This window comes from Chelonus insularis, unplaced genomic scaffold, assembly GCF_013357705.1.
Source record: "Chelonus insularis isolate UGA/USDA-ARS -01 unplaced genomic scaffold, ASM1335770v1 contig_358_pilon, whole genome shotgun sequence".
NCBI classification, from domain to species: Eukaryota; Metazoa; Arthropoda; class Insecta; order Hymenoptera; family Braconidae; genus Chelonus; species Chelonus insularis.
In genome coordinates this window covers 1,297,748-1,314,830 of record NW_023276522.1, presented here as the reverse complement: position 1 = coordinate 1,314,830, position 17,083 = coordinate 1,297,748, and the positions used below count along the sequence as shown (strand labels likewise).

At 26.6% G+C, this 17,083-nt stretch overlaps 1 protein-coding gene across 1 annotated transcript in view; it reads right to left on the bottom strand.

Annotated features, from left to right (window-relative positions):
• LOC118066941 (leucine-rich repeat-containing protein 70-like) overlaps positions 1 to 14,573 on the bottom strand; it is a 33,536-nt gene extending 18,963 nt beyond the window's left edge. The window contains exon 1 of the mRNA XM_035083393.1: positions 14,442 to 14,573. The gene's annotated coding sequence lies outside the window, so the exon portion shown is untranslated. The remainder of the gene's footprint in view (positions 1 to 14,441) is intronic.
• Positions 14,574 to 17,083: the final 2,510 nt, after the last annotated feature.

Genomic DNA, 17,083 nt, shown 5'->3' with positions numbered 1-17,083 from the left:
AATAAATTCTATAAAAATGATCGAATACATTACTTAAAGCTTTCTTAACATACACTTGAGCTTTTAATTATTCATTTTACATCAAAAAACAAGTATCTACGTCTGGATTTACCTAGATTATAATTTTATATTTAATCTAATTCATTTTTTTGAGTATCCTTGTGAATATATTTAAAATTTATAATGTTTATTTTTGTGTAAAAATAGATGAATATTATTTCTGAGTATGACTATCAATTCGAATACAAAAATGAATTTAATGATTTTTATTATTTGTAAATAATATGCAATTATATTAAAGTGAGGATCGATGTTACAGGTGTAAACTATTTTTGTACTTTCTAAAGATAAGCATGTTCACCCATTTGTAGAGGGAGTTTATTTATTAGAAAGTCACTATGAAAGAAATAAAAATAATAAGGAATATAATCTAAAATTATCTCATACTAAACCAAATCATCTCAGCCAAAAAAAAACCTTGTTACAAAATTGACTCCTTTTTTATTTGATTAGAAGAAATAAATTTATTTGATAAAAATTTTCCAATAACTGACACTGTTCTTATTATTGTGGACATCAGTTGAATTTGATTGAAGAATTTTTATCTTATGTTATTCCAATCCATTTCCCCAGGCGGAAATAGAACCAGTAGTGAAGTACTTTTATGGTCAGGCACATGTGAGTTAATTTTCCCTTAGACTAAACTATAAAGGAAGATTAATTTTCACCTGATTCTTGTAGCGATGGTGCAAATTCAAGAGCCAGGATGCTTTTTGTACCATGAAGAGCCACGAGCTTTCATTTAGACTGAGCAATTACAGCCGACAAGAACCTAGCATCTTCCTTGCGGCAAAATAGCTTTAATTCATCTTCCAAAGGTCATCAAACGGTAGCTTATGCTTCACTATAACAACTTTTACCGTCAGTTCACCCTACTCAGTATACACTGATAAAATATTCAAGGGTAGAGGAAAGTGGTTCAAGTATAAAGAGACCTTGCCTTCCTAGAAGTAACATTGCCCAGGGTGACACCTGGGTAACTCTAGAGATCACGTACGAGTTTGACTAAGGAAAGCAAATGGGAAAGGTACAGGTGATGGAAGAAAAAATTAAATAAATAAGAAAAGTCAACAATTTCCCCCTATCTATCTTTCATCAATACTGAATAATATAAAATATTTGTCAAGTTTACTGAAACTTCAAAGGATTGAATACTAGAATAAGAAACGTTTCTTTTAAAATTTCAACTTAAAATATACAACATGTTAAGCAAGCGTTGTGACAACCTTGGGACTTTTAGTGTATGTCATTTGAATTTCTAGAGAGAATAAAGCTGTTTCTTGGTAGAGTTGAAATAGTTCTCGTTTAAAGTTGGAACTGGATGATAAAATATATATTCCAATGTTGATTAGAAGTTGGAGAAAAAATTTGTATCAGAGAAATATTCAAGGAAAATGGAAGAATGAAATAAATTATACGAGAAGAATTACTGCTTTGCTATTCTAATTTTTTTAGAATACACTAGATTATTTTCAAAATTATTCTTTGGATTCTATGAGCAACTGTTGATCTTTGAAAAAAGAAATCTGATGGAAAAGACTTAAAATCATAGAGATCCAACTGCTAAGTTGCATTCAAAGAATTAAGAGTGATTGAAAAAAAACTGATTCAGAAGTCATCAAAGTCAAGAAAATAGAATAAAAAATTTAGTAAGTAATAATTTTTTATTAAAATGCATAAGAGTGCCTTTGAAATTGAAGTAAACTTGGTGACAGGTTCACTTCAACTTCAAAGTAAATCTTTTGATATTAAAAAAAAAAAAAAAGCTTTACTCTGTCTACCATAACTTAAAGCGTAGTTTTTCAAAGAATTTTAAATATTTTCTTACACTTAAAGCCAACGAGAGATTGTTTTAGTGGTATTTCAAGATTCCTTCTAGCATTCCTTTGCTTACACTCTTAAATCTGTCTGATTCTATGCAATATCTCTCTAGTTGCACAATGTGAGAATAATTAACACTTCTTTACACAATAAATCTCCAAGAATAAATTAAAAGCATCATTGTTTTTTTTTCTAGATAAACAATTAATTTAGAAATATTCCAATAATTATATTAAATTAGCAGGAAATACTTTTGCACAAGATGAAGTATATATTCTTTTTTAATTATTGATGATAAATGAACAAATATTCTATTTACTGACTGTAGTTGTGAAACCATTAATGATAAATAGATCTATGGAGCAGACATAACATCATGATAAGTGTTTCCAGGTGAATCATATGTTTCTATTTTCTTCATTAGTCAATAATATTGTCTAGATTTTTCTTAATCAATCTAACGATAATACCTTTGGTGAAAAATTCAGTAGCATGTAGACTGATGATATGTAAGTCATCAACAAGTAAATCAACATTGTAATAAATTAGATGATGATTAGCAGAAGTTACTCCAGCAGAAAGTGGATATAATTATTTAAAACTCTATAGTATTTATGTACTTGTGTTTCTTAAATTGTTTTATGATGATTAAATGATAGAACTAAACTTGGAAAGAAATAAAACCAGGGGTAATAGTTATTTTTATTGATATAACGGAATAATAAATATTAATACATAGTTTGAATTTATTCATGGTTTGAAGCTGATCAAATTGAACTTCCAAATTACAGTTAGAGTTGTGTGAAGTTACTAATATGACATGCTACCATCACCACATAAAATTTTCATGTTATAAATAGCTCTCTCATATGCTGAATGTACGAAACCAAATAGTAAACAGTATTGATCATATTTCAGCAAAAGAATTTTGAAATAAATGTCATCCTACTTTCTGTCTCTTTATTATAACTTTAATACTAAAGATCAACCAAAGCCTTAAACTTATGCATTTGCAGGAGGAGATTTAAATCCCTTCCTTCCTTTCCTAAGATATTTAGAGCTTTAAAAGTTTACGTCAAGATTCGAATCTTATTCTTTACTCTGTAAATTGTAAAAGAAATTGATCTAATAAAAAAAAACATTCAACCTAGCTAATAAATTATTTGAAATTTTTCTTTAGAGTTTTCTGAATTTATTTCTTTGAGAAAAGTACAGATCTATTATTGGGAATTCATTACTAAAGTTCTTTCATTTTTTACAGTTATTACGTCAGAACCTAAGATGTTGAAAAAAATTGCAAAAAGAAAAATAACAAACTGAGAATCGTATTTTTTTATTTTTTATACACTTAAAAAGCTTTCAAAGATATAAACACAAATATTAAATTACATTTAGGAGTGAACTTTGGAAGTTACACTTTTCCCTTTAATTTTCTATTGTATTGTTGTATGTCTACTGTCAACCAACTATGAGCTAACAGTGCAAAGAGTCACTTTTGATTTTCAACATGGAAAATAAATGTTCACTTTAGTGTTTTTTATTTGACTGGTTTGAATTTTTTTTTTTTTTTCATTTTTACTAAATTAAATAAGCTCGTTGCAATAAATTTCATATTTTTTAATTAATTTCTCGTTTTAAAAGTGCCATTGATTATCAATTGATGAAAAAAAGTAAAATAATAAAAGTAGTTTCTCTAGGGAGTTTATCCCTTTGGAATAAAATAACTAGAAATCAATTTTTCTATTAAGATATATTGAACCTGACTAAATTCCAAGTATTATTTTCTCATCTTTCAGCTATTTCCTTTATCACTTTAACCTCAATGATATCAATATAATTTGTCTCAATTTTTGATAGTAATCGAAACTGAAATTGGTCAGTAAAGGTCATACATGTTTGGAAATTTTTACTGGAGATTGGACAAGTTAGTATGATAATTTATTCATGAATTACAAGCATTTAAATCAAGCAGAATAATTCTTACAATGAATAAACCATCAAAGAAAAATTTTGCTAGAGTGATGAAATAACAAAATATGGACTTTAAATAAATTCATAACGTGTTATATTTTTTTTTTATAATTACAATAATAATATAGAAATGAAGTATATATTTAGAAAATCAATCGGATAACTTAAAATAGAAGTGATTGATTGTGTATAGATATGTAGACAAGGTAAATTATAGGCAATTTGCAAGACTCCGCGATCGCGTGGTTTACGATTAAATTCGCTCATCGGGATTTAGTCATTACCTCGCAAATCAGGATGAATTTTCGCTCCCACGAGCTGTATTTAATGTACATAACGTACCATAATATTGCACTAAACGTAATATGCAACTTGGGAAATTCCGTGCTATATATTATTATACAATATACAATGATTTTCTAGTGGCACTCACATCAGAGATTGACATTTTTTTATATTCTGAAACAATGACATGCATTGAAGTCACCTTTGATTTCAATGTTTGATCAATTTATCAACAAATATTCCTAATTATTCTGACAATAAAAAAATTGAAAATCAATGTGAAAATAATTTTTATATTGAAATTTATATTTTTGGTTTTCTAAAAATGAATGCGTTAAAACCCTTGCAGAATAATGGATATTAACTTTTAGAGGATGTAAAAAATATTTTTAATGATAAAAAAATTATTTAATTTTTTTGAAATAGACAACATTATAAAATCCCCTTTTTTATCTATCATTGTTTGGTTTGCTACAATTTTAATTATTATTTGGTTAAACGTCTGAAAATGTTTTTCATATTCAGACACCTCTGACTATAAAAATTTGCATTGATGTAATTAAATCATCATAACTCAACCGTAGTTGTTTACATAAATTTACATGGTTCTTAAAATTCTCTTAGACAAAAAAAATATTTTCTGAATTAATTTCTATTTATAAGCACTACAGAAATTGATGTTTAATTTTTAGTAAACAAATGTCTTGATAAATATTGAATAGTAAATAAATATTATCACAAATGTAAATGTATTTACTGAAACTACTTACTATACTACCAGTCCACAACTGTAAACAAGTGCGATATTAATTGTCATGAAATTGTATCAATAAACTATGTCGAAATCAGAAATTGGAAGATGAATTCTAGTAATTAATCTAGTTATTGTTTACAGAAATGGTTATTAAAATTGGCTAAAAATTTATTTAATACTTTCAATCACTATCAACTAAACTATTAATTACTTTATTTACAAACATAAATAAAAATTACATTTCAAAGTTCTTAAATAAAAGTAAAATTTTTTTTAAAATTTTTAACTTTTAAAATTCTACAAATTATAGTGTATAATTTTAATGCAGGTAAAAGTGATTAACAATGTTATTAAAAACACTTTCAGTGTATTGACATAAACCAACATTTAAAAATTTATTTTTATTTTTTATTTAAGTATTTTTAAAAATATTTCTCTAAAGTTCTATTGTGTATGATGTTTAGAACATTTTCATGAAGCTTTGGAATAAATTTTTTTTACATGAGCCAAATAAAAAATTTCATAAGCAAGAGTTCATTTTTTTTTTTGATGGATTTGAAATAAACCATTGAATTTTAAAATGTGGACAAGAAAAAGAGCAGAAAAATTCTAGACTAAAAAATCAATATCCTTACTCATTACTTTGTTTCGTTTTCACGAAACTTGACGCACTTTTTTTCATTACTATGATTATCCTGAACGAAGGAAATGTAGGTCACAGCCGTTAGCGAAATGGCGGGTTTCAATTCACTATTCTGTTTGCTCGTTAATTTCTTTGAGGTCATTTTTTTGTATTATTATACAAGAGTTGATAACAACCGAGAGCATTGTCTAAGTGAAAAACACTTTCCCATAAATATTATTTTCATTTTCAACTACTCGTTACTTTCTTTCATCATTTATTACCTACAGAGAATCTTGAAAGAATATATTTCTTATTTATTTATGAAATATTGTTGTCAACTGCAGACAGCTTTTCCTCGTAAGTTTTAGCGGTTTTTCCTTCTTTATTGGTTTATAAGCTATAAGACCAGCAATAGACGGGAAAATAGATAATTTAATATACCATAAATGGTGTTATGTTACTTGTCCTTTAGGAAAAATGAAAGACACTTTATTGTAAGACACAGTCGAAATTTCTCCTCAGACGATGAAGTAATAAATTCAATTATCAAAAGAAAATGAAGTTTGTTTAGGTCCTTAAGGTAAAATTAAAAACTTTCTGCTTAAAAATTCTTCCTTCTTTTTTTTTTTTAAACTTAAAACTAAATTAGTAATGTCGCTGAATTTCGTTTTGTTTGATGGTTTAAACTTTTCTAGGAGTACTTACTCTGTTATTAACGTAAAGTTGAGTTACAACATCTATCAAACGTTCGTAACATTGTTTAAATCAATTTAATATTATTAATCCAAAATGATTAAACATCAGAATACTTTGAACTTTAAATTTTTTTATAATTTAAAAAATAAATTTTATAAAACACTTGTTTTAATTACTATTACTTTTTAAAATTTTTAATTCTCAGTTAAATCCATGAACTTAAAACGATATGCTACCATAAAATATTAAATGTAATTCATTTTAATTCACAACTTTGTTCAGACTATACATAACAATACTATTATCATGGTATGTAAATTTTCTAGCATCACGACTCCAATTGTCTGACAAAGTATCCCACAATAATAATACCTCTAATAAAAAAATCCAAACTAATTGATCCTGGTTTTAAAGTATCTCGTTATAATACGTGTTTCAAAAGAATAAAAAAAAATGTCAAAGTGGTAAAGACAAGGGGAGAATAGCTAGTGATGATTGGAGTCCAGGAGTAAAGTCTCACTTTACTCCCTTCAAGCATCAGGTTTTTTTCTAAGGGGTCGTAATCCCTAGCACAGGCCAAGTCATTTTTTAGTAGGGAATTATTTAAAATTACCCTGACCTACAAAAATAGTATTAATTTTCATTTATAATAGTTTTCTTTCAGACAGGGTGTTATAATATACAAAATTTTATATTTTAATTAATAAATATTTTGTTGATAAGGTCAGTATAATAATTAAATTTATTATAACTACATGATTGTTTGTTTAATGTCTTTATATGTTGATAATTTATGGAATAATAATTCTTTTAGTTATATTTAAACCCGAAATATTTCAGTCAACTTTTGTACTCAATCACATTGAATATTGATAAAGACTTTATCTTTTTCTTTTTTTTTTTTAAAGACAATTGCTTGAGGTTAATTTAATTATTCTAGATAAATTAGTTCTTCAGAGGAGAACAAGAATTTTAAATCAATTTTTACAACTGAATTTGAACACTATACCAAGAGAACTCATCAAGCATTGTATCTCTTTTCATTCTGAAAAAGACAGCTAGTTGATATTACAGAAGTAAAGTTGAGTTGAATAGATACATAGGATACAATAATACACCAGTTGTATTTCAAAGTGTCTGAAACATTAGAACTTCTCAACAAAATTGAATAATAACATCTCTAGAGTAATTGTATTAATTTAAAAAAGGACTTATAAATTCAGATATATTTTGACATAAATATCAGATCAATAATTTTAAATCCACATAAATATTAGAAATATATTTTAGCAATAATTAAATAAATGATATCAATTAATCCAAGATTTAAAAAGTTTCTAACAACACTTTAATTTTTAATTATGACACAATTTTTCTTGATGAAAACAATCTTCATTGTCTTCAAAATATTACTGACTATCTAAATGTCTTATCATCTTTACTGACTGAATCTGTGCTTTATTCAGAATAAGTATCGAGATAAGACTTATTACCTTGATACCAGTCACTCAGATAAGGAAATATGATGATTACAACAATTCAAAACTTGTATTTTTCATATTTACTTCAAAATTATTTCTGTTGGTATCTAGAATTTTTTTCATGTAAATCAGGAAAAGTGTAACGTCGATAATCCATCGAGTGAAGTTTTTAATTCCACATTTTTGATATAAGAGTTCTTAACACTTTTTCAACAACCAGCTCAACAAATATTACTTCACCCAAGCAACTTGAGAATTTAACCCATGCAGAAAATTTAAGGCACAACATTTAAACCGTACTTTAAATGAATTTTTTTTTTAAAGAATAATCTTGTTGCCAGATTGAAAAGAGGTTTATTTGATTAATTATTATTATTATTTATTAGGCAACGAAATATACAATTTTATAAAGCCAATAGTGAATGCTTATGATATTTGACTAATGAATGTACTCTCATACCTAGTCAATGAAACATAACTTTAATAATTTTCAAACGTCTATTAATTTCCTTTTCTTCTCAACTACTGAAAAAGAAAAATCAATAGAATCAATGAATGAACACTCTTACAATTAGCTTTCAGCTTTTAATTGTACTTTAGAATTTACAATTACTCTGTGGTATTTTCTATCACTTTGATAAATATTGCGTGGTCGTATTCACACACTATTTAATTAACGCACCTTCAATTCATTGTGTATGATATTATTATTCAACACAACTGACATAATAATAGATTATATTTTTTGACAAGAAAAATAAAGCATCAAAAGTTGAATGCAGAAAATATTGCTGGATCAAATGACAAAGGATTCTAGAGCGAATAAAAAATTCATATATGATGGAATAAATTCAAATTGAGATAAATCAAACGCAGTGATTGATAGTTAAAGGTTGCACGAGAGTGCTGTATTTATAGCCACATGCCGTTATTTATTAAAGATTTAGGACACGATTTCTTACTTGAAGAAAATGAGAAAGAAAATCCTTATTAGATGAAAAAAGAAAGATAAATGACCAAAAAGATAACTTAATTTTAGGTACATTTATGGTTGACGTAATAAAAGGGAAGCAAGTCGTCAATTATTGATTATAATTAATTGACACTAGATGAACAAAGTATTTGAGTGTTGCTATTTATTTTTCCATCTCAATACAGAAACCACATTTTTAAGATTAATTTAATGACTAAAGTAATCTAATAAACTGTCGAGGATGCCATTAATTGAACAACTTATTTCAAAATTGCCCTAAGGGATTCTTTTAAAACGTTCGAAATAAAATATGGGAATCCCTGTTTTTGCTTTTTTATCTTTATCTTCATCTATAGATTATTCAGAGCTTTGTTAAACTATAGCGTGAAAAATGTTACAATGTCGGGAATTTAAATAAGAAATGTTGGTGGGTATTTTTTTCAGAGAGAATAACACGAAAAAGATTTATTCAAACACCAATATTGCTAGAAATATTCCAAACTTATTTGTAGGATTTCTAGAAAGACTGTAAGTTGAATAAAAAAAATATTTTCTCTCTATTGTTGATAAATTTTAATGTTATATTTATGGTGAATAGATTATTTATTAAATTATGATATTTCTTTCAACATTTTTTAGCCATTAAAAAAAATACTTTCATGTTGGAATGAATTCTTTGATTTACGTTTCGAATTTCCTTAACAATCTGTTGATCTGATCCACCCTATTTTTTTTTTTGAAAAAAATCTTTATAACTGAATATATCTCTCTGTATTAGAAATTTATTTATTCCAAAAGTTATCGAAGGTCATTTTAACCTATTTGTACTAGCTAACATATTAATAGAATACAAATAATCGTTACTACTTTTGAAATTAATTACATTCACTTCCAATCCGTTATTAATTTTATCGATTTTATTATTCTTGAACTAATGAATTTGTTTCAGGATTTAAATAACAGGATAAAATCAACTGTACTAGTATTTCCTCTGTTAACAACTGCGTGTTAAATCATACTAAGAGACATTAATCTCTATGAGCAACAATATTTTACTTACAGTTCTCAGAAATGATTAACTTTGTTATTAAAAATTCAATTTCAACACAATGCTCATAAACATGCAAATATCTTTCTATTCCAAGTCACAACAATTATTTGTTATTATTTCTAAGTTATAGCTGACTAATATATACATTTAGTTTGGGCTTTACACTGAGAAAAAAATTTATTTCATACAAAAGATATTTCATTTGGAAATTAACATCGAAATTTCAAATAGTTACAATGAAATATTTTATTAAAATCATTTTATTTAATCAAATGAATAAATTTGTTTTCAAACTTGTCGTAACATTTAAAGAAACGACAACATGTATTTTAAATAACAATATTATTAGATTAAATAAAATATTATCTTGAAAATACTCCAAGTTCCTTTTATTGATTAAATAAAAAATTTTTTCATTTAACGAAATTTTTTTCTCAATGTAGAAATAATTTCTGTCCAATGATCAATGCTTAGCCTTAGAATGTGTCAGCATGGTAGAAAAAGAAATATTTTTGATCAATTTTTATCGATTATGAATTAATAAAAATAATTGTCAAGACAAGTAATCAAATATATTATAGAATGAGAGTATTCTTTTTTTTATAGACTTTGTAAATTTTCTGGGACATTTAGAGACGTCTGATATAGTGAGTAGTTATGGGCTGCATAAAATAAAATAACTGAGACAGAAAAGTAAACGTGCGAAAAATATATGTGCGTGCAGGTGGGTGGAGCATTTATGACTCAAAGTTTCAACGGATCACGCGATATTAAAGCAGAGAGTTACTTGAGATTGTACGCGCGATAATCATTGTATGAACATTTTCTCTGTGGTTTTAATATGTATATATTGTGTACATATAAACAATGCGTACTTGAGTTCATGTTCTAATAATAAAAGGAAATCAAATGCATGATATCTAAATATCTAAATTTTCTTTATACTATAATTATTCTCTGTTATATAATCAAAATGTCAAATCTGTAACGAGAAAAGTGGCCAAAGTACTTTGTCGTTAAAAAATATATTCAACAACAAAAAAATTGGCGACAATTTTAACACCTTTCCTCGCAGAAAATTAACACATTTGCATCGCTTTTTCCAACTTTATATGAACATTTTCTGTTGTGAATATTTAATGTTATAATTTTCAGTCAAGCTGATTGATTGACAGTTGAAAGCTAAATTAATATTTAAATATTGATTTATTTACTTGATGAGTAAATATTTTATTTTTAATCAGCTTTTGATAATTAAATTCCTTAAGCTTTTTATTAGTTTTATTTATTCTTTCTTCTTATTTGTGTTTTATTGTGTTATTTATTATTCTAGTTACAGATTTGTCAAGAGTTCTTGATTAGGCCTTTCCTCAGATATGTTTATATTTATTATACCAAGAGGTATTTTTTAGTAAAAAATAAGATTGACACATTACTGGCCCATAATTAAATGAGCATCTCCAAGCATGGTTCAATGTTAAGCCAGATATGATCTACTTTTGATTTCTACTGGAGATGTAACACCATTTTGAGTCAAGGAGTCTAGGAAAGAATATCATAATCTAGGCATATGTCTGTCAAATAACTGGAATTTTACATTGTCAGAACCTTGTAGACACTATTGAACAATATTGTGAAATATAACGAAATGGAAACTTCAATGTTTGAAATAAAAATTAATTAAATGTTGATTGAAGATGAATAAATTATGATAGATTCAGAGAGATGTCAAGTTAAGGCTAGTCTCAATCAAATCCTAAACACAAATAAATTGATCAATCAATTAATATATAGATGGAGACATACAATTATTTTAAAATATATAAATAGAGACATATATTTAATTAAAAAAATATTTAAATTAAGCTTTCCTAATAAGCCTCAGGAAAAATTCTAATTAGAAGTTTTTTTTTTTGTAGAACACATCATTCATATACTCAAATAAAATCAACATTTGAAAGCCAATTGAAATTATGTCTTTAATTATTTCCTACTTTTTTATACACAACCTTTTTTGCCGTGGGGGTTGGTGCAGAATGTGCTTTAAAAATGTATAATTCTAACGAACTGCATTTAATTAATTAGGGTGAACTAGTTAGCTATTTTGACTGAACTTTTTTATAACTTGTACAAATAAATAATAGTACCATTTAAAAAAAAAATGAGTGATCGAGTATTTGAATGGTAGTAATAAACGATGAGATAAAAACATATAACTCAAATGGATTGTATACCATGCTTTTGATGCACTAAAAAAAAGAAGTTATTACTTCAAAAATTAAAATCCAATCCTGGAATTTTATCAATAGTTAATAATTGAAATGTACAGACAAGTGATTCGTATTAGTTAGAAAAAGGATCAAAGAGTATAACGATTGTAATTAGTTTGATTTTTAATCCTTGTGTTGGGAGCACATATGGAACTAGATTGCTTTAATGAACACATTATTTGATGCTACTTAAATAATCCAGCTTATTTTAATTACAGTAAGATACATTAATTTTTTAATAACAGAACACTTTTAAAAATGATATCATTTATTCTATAAAAACTTTTTAAAATTATAACAAGCTTTTTTACACATGAAAAGTTTGATTCAAAGTAATTCACGTTTTTTTACGATTTAATACTGCTAATAAAGTTTTTTAAAAATCTACCTTTTTCACACATTGCCAATAAATTGTTAAAATTTTTATTACCATTCATTTCAATGGGTATTCAAATAAAATAAATGAAAATGATTATAATTGAGTTCTTTGTTGTAGATGCAAATCAGGAATTACTAAAATCTCAAAATTCTCTAAATACTAGTTGTTTGAAGACCAGGAATTTTTATTATTTAAGGTATAGTGTTCATAACAATTTTCACTACTTCTTCCATTTGCTCTACTCTAAATTATTTATTTACTTATTTTGCTTCTTTTTCTTCACGACTGTTACTACTTTACCATATTCTTCTTCCACTACCATCCTATTACTACCATTTCATACTTTACTACTGCTGCTAGATACTATACTGTATCTTCTTATTGTTATTTATTATTTTTGTTCTTTTGTTATTACTTATCGATACATAATATTTTGCAATACAGTCATCACAATAAATATATATAAATGAAAATGGCAATATAATATGTGCTTCCAAAATTTAAATTTTATATTACCAAATAAAAATCTTTTTCAATTAACCTTCGAACTTTACTTTCCAAGACCTTGAAAGCTATCACAGCAGAAAGTTGAAAAATTTTGAATCAAAAATTTGAATTAGTGGATTGTGGTCAACAAAAAGACCACGATTTTGATATCAATCAAATAATCCATTACCTAATAAGCAAACTGCATAAAGGAAAACATATATGAAAAGTTGGTTTGAATATTTGAAGAACTGTGTAGACATTTCAACTGTCAGAATTTTAATATTTCGTAATGCTTTTTCCTGCTTTTACTGGCTGGTACGTCGCGACAACAAGTGATTCAAGCCCGGTGGTGGAACAGAGCCACTTGTTACGTGTTCTGATTCTCTACTTTTCTGTTACAAACGAAAATACACGACGGATCATAAGTGTATTGATTCATCTTGTAAAATGATGATGGAATAAAAAAAATAAAATCACACTGACATGATAGAGTTTTTTTCAACTTACAAAAGATATTAGCTATTATTCTAATCTCTTTTATTAATTAATCTTCATCATTTTTATCCTCTTTACCTGTCTTAAGCGGTATCAATTTTGATGAACAAAAATTATTAATTTTTCGATGAGTCAGTTAGAAATAAAAAGGAGGGTGAGAGAATGAGAAAATTGACGTTCCATTTCTGGGCTCGGTCTTTGCGCTCGGTCGAGCTCAAGGGGCGCACAAACCGCTCGAACTAGCGAAGGGGATGGATAATATAACAGCCATAGCACTTATTATCTCACCAAGGAATCGCCTGGAGCTCGACCTCTTCAGAATCACGCAACCAAGAGTTATATTGGTACGACAATCACACCAATAAAAATTCACGAGTATTAAAAAAAATAATAAAATTTAAAATCCTCTTTTTTTTTTATTTTTTAATTACTCGTGTCAATAATTCCAATCACTTGCACAAACAATAAATTCATGCGTTGCAAAAAAAAATTAAAAATCAACAACTCACTTACTTGTATCAATATAATTCGTTGTCACTGTTTTATATTTCTTACAAATTATTATTTTTATTATTGGCAAATAAAAAAAAAAAAATTAATTCATTCCATTTTTGACGATCATTTTGTAATAAAAAAAAATAAATGTAATTAATGAATAATTTATTTTTTTTCAAATCATTAGATCACGAAGATTACTTAATTAGGTATATATCACTATTTAAATGTTTATTTTTGTTACTATTAGTGACAGTATTTTAATAATGCTAAAAATAAAAATGATCAATGGTGACGGTATTTACTTCATCCTCAGATGATTGATAAAAAATAGCATATCACTATTTATAATTAAATAACCGAAAGAAAAAAAAGTAAATAAGATAATTGATGAATGACATAAATGCTTCGTTACTTTGACGTGAATTAATTAGTATTACTCTCTCAGTTTGATGAATTCATTCACTATTCCAACGTAGACTTTTCGATACTGTTGTGTAAGGTAAATTATTACAAGATTAAATGCTAATATTTATATCACGCGCGAGACACAAAAATTCACAGTGCAATTGATTTTGATTTAGTGTCCAACTGACCTGTTTTAAAACGTTTTTTTAGTCTCTCAATATCAATGTTGGTTTTTTCTTTATATACCCAGGAAGTAACGTGTCTCTGATATGAGACTTAACGACGAGCGAATCGGCGACTACCGGTTATGATGGAAAGGCGCACGATCTCGTGATCGTACATGTACAGGTCTCTGTCTCAAGTTCTCACCCTCTTTATCATACAAACGATTTGCCTTGTACATCTTGAATGTGGGGGAAGTCTTTGGCGCCGGCGCTTTTCATTCTCGCACCTGCGCCCTGCAGGTTGCATCCCTTCTTTTCTCATTTTTTTTTATTTTACTTCAAGTATAGGAACACCTGAGTCAACTATCCAACCTTTTTTCACCTCCACCCCCTTCCCAATCTCCTAAACATTTGCCCTTCTGTATTTTCTCAATAGAAACTTGGTAAATATCTGTTGATTTTTTTTTTCATTTATCTCTTGTTTGCTGAAATGTCTTCAGTATGTGAAAATAGCTCGATTAATATGTGAAGAGTATGGGAGAAATTTATTTTTGATTGAACAAAGAAGATTAAATTCAAGTTATGTTACACTATTGAATTATGATGATGATATGAACGATGTTGTAATATGATTCCTTTGCTTATAGAGACGTTAATCATCATAACTAAATGCTCATTTGACATTGCGTGTACACATGAATGTGAATAATGCTGTTGACAGGGTAAGTTTGTACACCGACCCTGCAAATGTTACCAACTGGGTCAATACTATTTCTTATCCTTTCTTTTACTCTTTGCTTTATAACTCACCTTCAACATTTCTTCCCCTACATAATCCTCGTTCCAAACTTCTTTTGCTTTAATAACCATGCAACAGTTTAACTCACTATTCGTAGTGTTGTCACGAAATGAAAAACTGCTTTAAGAATAACAACAATCTCATGTTTATTTAATACATTTTCATTTTTTTTTTTGTTCATTAAAATTTTTAGATTAGTTGGAAGTAAAGGAATTTATTTATAATTCTTTAAAGATTGTTCTGGAGATAGAGGTATTTTATTTTTTAAAGAGAATACTTTTATTTCAATTTTCTTCTATTTCATCATTACTAGAGGCTTTTAGAGAATGGGGTTTTCATGTAATCGGATTTCTTAATAACTCTTTAAACCTTTTCTAGATTTTATAACATTTATTTTCAGTTATGATAAATTTAAAATTACTCACAAATATTTATATTTAATTTTTGATAAAATTTGTAATGAAGGAATGTAATTTTTTTTTTTTAAGTCAACATGAAATTTTAATAAATCTAAAAAATGAATTCTGAAAATCAATTTGTCATTTTAAAGCAGAATACTCCAGAATTGTAATCATATTTTTTTTCAATTTGCCAGAGGGTTAAAATAATTAGTCTTGTCAAAGATTAAAGATAACCTGAATAAATAGAGTTATCTTACATCTTTCCATTCGAATAATTCTTCTCTATTAGAAATCCTTTTTCCTAGATAATTCCTTTTTTTTTAAAAAAAAATAAATAAATAAAATTTCTAAAATTTAAAGAATATTTTTCCAACAATTCCTTTTTCTATAAATGAATAACAATTTTTTTTTCTTTTCAAAATAAAGTCCTCAAATCAACAACTCAAGATTGAAATTTAATATTTTTTCTCTCTTATTGGCAGCAAACAATATGATTTTATTGAACATTGAATTTCTTTTGTACTGATTTTTTTAATAAAATTTATTCATTTCCTTTACTTACATAATTAAATAACGTTGTTTACAGTAAATAGATTAATTTTAGAACAACTTACTCAAACTTTGCAATTTAATAACTATATAATCTTGCTTCTTATTCTCTGCAAAGTGGGATTTACTTTCTGATAAAAGGAAACCACATGGTAGACAAATAGACTCTCATAAATATTCAAAAACCCTCGTAAAAAAAAGTCAAGCTTTATTTCAACATTAAAAACGAAAAAGGCCACCTTTTGGAGTAGATTTATAAAAATTGGTCGACGTTAATTTGAATTTAGAGATTTAAGAACATGACCGGAAAATTTGCCAAAGTAGAAGTGGCTAATAAACAAAAGTAGAACTGAATTTTAGATGAACATCGTTATAAAAAAAGAGCCAATGCAATTTTTGTATAAACATTAAGTGGAATATATTTGAAGCGAATATTGCAAGTGAGACGAATACCTAGAGGCGTGAATTCTAGACTAGACTGTATTGAAAGTTTTGTAAGAATTTATGGTTTTGTAGATTGCTGGTTACGAAGGATGTAGCTATGAAATGGTAGAGGCATGAGAAAAAAAATGTATGTAGTTAGGCTAACTAAAGATAAGATAAACTTCAAAAACCCCTTTTCTGTGACTGTTCTTTTTACTCTAGTTATTTCATAAATTTTTACTTTTTTTTTTCTTTGCTAACATAATTTCTATCATTTATATTCGTTGAAACCAACATGATAATAATAATATTTAAACTTATTGCAATAATATGTAACATTATCTTATTTATTCATAACATTGTCAATAAAATGCATTTAATTATTATTATTATTATTACATTATCAATTATACACTTTTCACTGTTAATTAATGAAAACAATAATTTCTGTAAATTATTGTGAGTGTTTTTCTATGATAAATATAAAATTAGGT